This window comes from Buceros rhinoceros, unplaced genomic scaffold (genome assembly GCF_000710305.1).
Source record: "Buceros rhinoceros silvestris isolate BGI_N320 unplaced genomic scaffold, ASM71030v1 C13270646, whole genome shotgun sequence".
Classification (NCBI taxonomy): domain Eukaryota; kingdom Metazoa; phylum Chordata; class Aves; order Bucerotiformes; family Bucerotidae; genus Buceros; species Buceros rhinoceros.
The window spans coordinates 1-5102 of NW_010449849.1; the positions used below are offsets into that span (position 1 = coordinate 1).

Genomic DNA, 5102 nt, shown 5'->3' on the forward strand with positions numbered 1-5102 from the left:
AAAAAAAAAAAAACCCAAACACGTTAAATATTAGGAAGTCACTTCTAAAATATTTTCCCTATTTACCAAAGATGAATAAACACTTGATTATTTTTAAAAAATTACTTTCAGTTTGTCAGAGAATGGCTAAATGCCATCTTAGCTACTCAGATACAGGCTACATCCTAATTTTTTTAAAGAGCAGGCTGAGCTAGGGAAAACAATTTATAATAACAGACTAGAAAGACTGTGCTCCTGACAGAAGAGGAGGGTTTAATGTTCGTTCACTAATGTCTTCCTGTTCTTCCTTAAGCTCTGACAATTAAATGTCCTGAGAAACCTGAGCAGAAGCCAATAGAGAAAAAGCTACCAGGTAAGAAGTCTTGGCTTGTGCTTAAGCAGTTGATTTGTAGCTCCTTTTCACGTAAGTGTACTAAAGAATGGCAGCTGCTGCTGGCTTTGTAGCTCCTGCAGCTTCTCCCCTGAAGCCTCTGTCATATAAAAAATGACAAAGGTAAAAATTGTTTGAAAAAGTAATTTTTCTAACCTTTGGACTAACTTTCAGTCCAGCTTGAAGGTTGATGCTTGTCTTATGTGGCCTTTTCTGCTGGTTTCATGATTAATGTGTCTGAGGCAACCAAAGGCTAATTAACTGGTATGAAATCTGGTGGGTGTGTTAACCAAGCAGTAAGAACATGAAGTTTTAAGAGCCAACTATATAGTCTGCAGTTCTACATACTGAGGTCTAGTATTTAATGTATTAAGTTAGAACTCTAATTCTGATTGGTATCAAATTTGTCTTCTGAAGTTTTAGTGCCTGCAGTGAGACTAGAATGAACAGATTTTGTTCTAAGTGAAACTGATGTTTTTGGAAAGATGTGTCAGAATGGAATCTGAGAGAAAAGACTTACTCAAACTTTATTCTAAAATAAAAATCACATTTATTATCACAAGTTGCATAAAATCAGATAGATACAGCTTTTACAAAAATGTCTGATTGATAGAAAAATATTTGTCTAAGTACAGTGTGTGGTATTACGGGAATAACTCACTATTGCTATGCCTTTAGATAAAGCTTCAAAAGAAGTGAAAGTTCAACCAAAATATTGAGTATATCTATTGCAAACACAGGTATCACCTCTGGAACAAATATTTACCCATTCAAGATCCATTACAAAAAATATCCCTTTGTGTAACTGACTTCATAATATAAACCACTTTACAACTCTGCTGGCAATTTGTTTGGGACTAATTAATGTAATAAATACCATTTCTAAGAATGGCACTAATTCCACAGTGACATGAATTTTATTATTTGTGCTGGAAAAGCCAATTCCTGCTAAAGAAAATGTCAAGGAACAGTTGTCAGATGCAGGTAGTCAGAACCTGACTGGCGTGTCCCAAAGGTCACTTAGTTTAACATGTAGTAAATACAAACTCAAAAAAGGTAAATTATGAAGCCGTAACACTTTAATTTGGTGTATGGGATCAAAGCGCTTAAACCGTAGTAGCATATCCTGTCCTATACCCAGAGATTAAACCGTTTTCTGTTTGATAGTAGCAGTTACGGTTTCAGGTACAAAATACTTTATTGCAGTGTAAGAACTGAAGCAGCAATACGGCCTCTCGCTGTTGCTATAAGCAAGTACAGTTGAAACACCAGTACTTTGCTACAGCTCAGTGGTAGCAGCATTTTTCTAATAACTTTTCTTTCCTTCCCCTTGACAGAGTCTATGACTATTCAGAGGGTCAAGGGATTGCTGTATCGCCTACTTAAAATTCCTGGTTCAGAACTGAAACTGTCCTACGAAAGTTCTAAAGTGAGTTAAAAATAAAATAACAATAAAATACTGCATGCTGCTAAAGGTCAATAGCGTGTTTAAAATACTACCTAATCAAATGGATTCCACTTAAGGAGCGCAGTCTTGGTGCTGTAATTTCATTCCTGTAATATGACAGATCCTCCCTGACTGCAACTGCCTGATCTACATTTGGTTTACATAAACAGATTTCAGTTTAAGTCTGATCAGGTTTTTTTTCCTTTCTTATTCTAGCTGGAAGGAAAAGAAGTTGAACTAGACAATGACTTAAAGCCTTTGCAGTTTTACTCAATAGAAAATGGAGACTGTGTGTTAGTGCGGTGGTAAGAAGGGACTCTCTGGAGAGACTGAAGGAAAAGCCAACACTGGAACTGCAGAAGAGCTACAGTCTGCCCACGGACAGTACAGACAGCCTGTGCCTGAACACACATATGGGAGAATGTGAATTCCATACGTAGCACCAGAGGGCTACACAACACCACTTTCAGCTCCTGAACTTAACCATCCGTCTCCATGAAAGCATTTGCTTTCAGCTGATTTGTCATACTTGAGACATACCAAATAGTGCTTAAATGCTTCGACTTAAATAAAATGCAAGGTAATCTTTTTGCCAAGATTTTATACTACCTTCCCACTCCAGGGGTGACAGTTTGTTTTCCTGAACTGAGTACATGATTGAGTTGTGATCACTTTGCTTAAAATAGGATGAAATTAGTGCTGTGCTGAAAGAGGCTACTTGATCTTTTTGTTTTCACCTACTTCCAAAGACCTTAAAGCAAACAATAGTAAAACAGCAGTAAATGTAGAAGTATCTACACAGCCTTAGACTATTTAAGGTCAAATCCGACAGACCTTTACACTATCCTACACTGTTAACATAACATACCACAGTATAAATAAGTTCTCAGCATACTGCAAGGCATTGCTATTTACTTTACATTCTTCAGTGCCCCGTTATTCAATCTTACTTTAGTGCTGTACCCTCAGATTAATATCTAATAACACATGGAGCTATCAGAAATCTCTCCTAATCAGGCCAAGTTTGCAGTCCTACAAGATTTGGTATAAGCAAACTTAGGTAAAAACAATATAAAAAATGACAGTGGTATAAGCAAACTAAGCAAATCCTATCCCCTAGCTGTCCCAGTCTCTGCACAGATAAGGGCAGCCCCTCAGACACCACAGAACCTGCTGCTCCAGATGCCCTGGGGCCGAGCACAGCTCTCCACCAGATCCTGGTACTGAGTTAAATCAGTAGTTCTTTAATTTACAAAAGACAGGCTAGTTGGCATTCTTATGTGCATTTATTTATTACAAGTAGGTCTTTGACTTTATATAAAAAGGAGATTTTTTTTTTATCTTAAACATTTTGGTTTTTGTCAGATCAACATCTATGCTATAGAAAATGAATTGTATCAGTCCACTTGTCATTATCAAAAGGGATGTGCAAATATTGTTATACTTTAGTATAACCCAACATGAAAAGATATCTTAATATTCTTTTTTGTTCCAAGAATGAATCCAAATGTACACTGTTCCATGATTGTTATACACTACCCTGTTTCCCAAGGCAAGTCCATTATCTTTCCTCACATCTACAAGGATCACCACACAGTTCCTTTAATCTCCAGAGAGCTCTCAGTTCCTGTGGAGAGTACTGGGGGGAAGACAGCATGCCACTCTCACATGTCTTCTCACACAACCAGAGACTATCCTGTTAGAGAGAGAATCAGTTCAGTCATCGTTTTTCTACAAAGAATTTAATATTCAAGAACCTTTACTTCCAAGAATCAGGTTTTCATTGTTTCTAGCAACAAACTTGCACACAGAGGTCACCAACTAGAGGTGTATGTCTCGCTCTGATCTGCTAGACCTGCTCAAAGAATCTGTGGGTTGGGAATGGGGGTTGCTGGTGTCGGTGGGGGTTGTTGGTTTGTGCGAGTTTTTGTGTTTTTTTTTTCTTTAAATACATCTTAACAAGTGTTTTCCTGCATTTTAATCCAATGCCTGTTTCAATTTTTTTTTTTTTTTTAAAGAAAAAACATTTCCCCTATTTTATGCTACTTGGAACAACAGGCATGTTCTCTTTCCATAAGATTAAAGAATTTATTCAGACTGACTTACTTGATATCGCTTGGGTCCTACAGCTGCCATCCAGATGCCCATACTGACATCTTCACCCTGAGAAAACACATTAAAATAAAATATACAGCTAATAGCAACAGGAAAGCATGAAGCATGACTTTGTGAACTGAAGTAAGTTGCATCATATACCAGCAGTAAAAAATGGTAACTACAAAAACCTATGTCTGACTGATTTAGAGGTGTTAAATCAATCCTCCCAGCTTTCCTGTGAAGAGGAAAGGGGTTTTAAGAACATTACTCCTAAGAGAGTGAAAAAACCCAAGATGATTACAGCTCCAGAGGTTCTGAGTCCAAAACAGTGTCTCTTCTAGGTCAAAAGCACAACTAGTGACCAAAAGCACTGTGAAAAGGCAGCATGAACCAGGAGAACCTAACACTAACACTTGAGCAGTGTGCTTTCCAGCTCATCCAGCATACATGCTGCCCACCAGACCAGTTGGAGATAGAAAAACTGAACCAGCACTTTAGCTACCTGGTATGTCTTTAATCTTTCAGAGTTGCTTGCCAGCCACTGAACGATGTCTTTGGAGATGACATAGCCGGACCCACAAGCAAAGGCTGGATACGCAGGACTTGGGTACTCCAGCTCTTGCCACTTTCCAGTTCGATCAACCGCCCAGTTTAGTCTGAAACTGAAGACCATGTTAGACGTGAGCTGTTTATACAAAGCCCTCTGTGAAACGTATGAACACTGCTAACAATTGAAATAAAAAGACAGTATTAAGAGGAAGAAGTAGAAGGTGATCCTAAGTACAGTTCCTAGCCGTATTTCTGTAGGGCACACATCTAAATGAACACAGCAGCTGAAAGTGTAACTACTGTATGGCCTCAATCTTGGGTAATGAGAGAAAATTCTCAGAACAGAAACAAACGCCACATTGACAGTCAGGTCTTCAGCACGTCTGCACCCGCTGCTGGGCTTTGGTCCAGGTAAGTGCAAGCGTCCTCACCTGTGTTCTGAAACAGGCCTGTCTGTGTCCAGCCTGCTTTGGTTAACCAACAGGACACAGAGACTCTGCCTCCATCCAGCAAGCAGTTACAGCAACATACACAGCCTGTTTTCCTAACTAGGGGCTGCTTAAAGAACAGGAAGCAAGGCAAACTACTGGTTTTTTATATACCTTCTCTAGGCTGTTTTTCAAATGAAACTCGACAAAG

General features: G+C 38.7%; 1 long non-coding RNA gene across 1 annotated transcript; it reads right to left on the reverse strand.

The window, feature by feature from the left end:
• Window positions 1-3004: 3004 nt before the first annotated feature.
• LOC104488575 lies at window positions 3005-4576 on the reverse strand. The gene is made up of 3 exons (XR_727843.1): window positions 4417-4576; window positions 3924-3980; window positions 3005-3513 (listed from the first exon to the last, which is right to left on the reverse strand). It is a non-coding gene; the product is annotated as an uncharacterized LOC104488575 (long non-coding RNA).
• Between the last annotated feature and the right edge of the window lie 526 nt (window positions 4577-5102).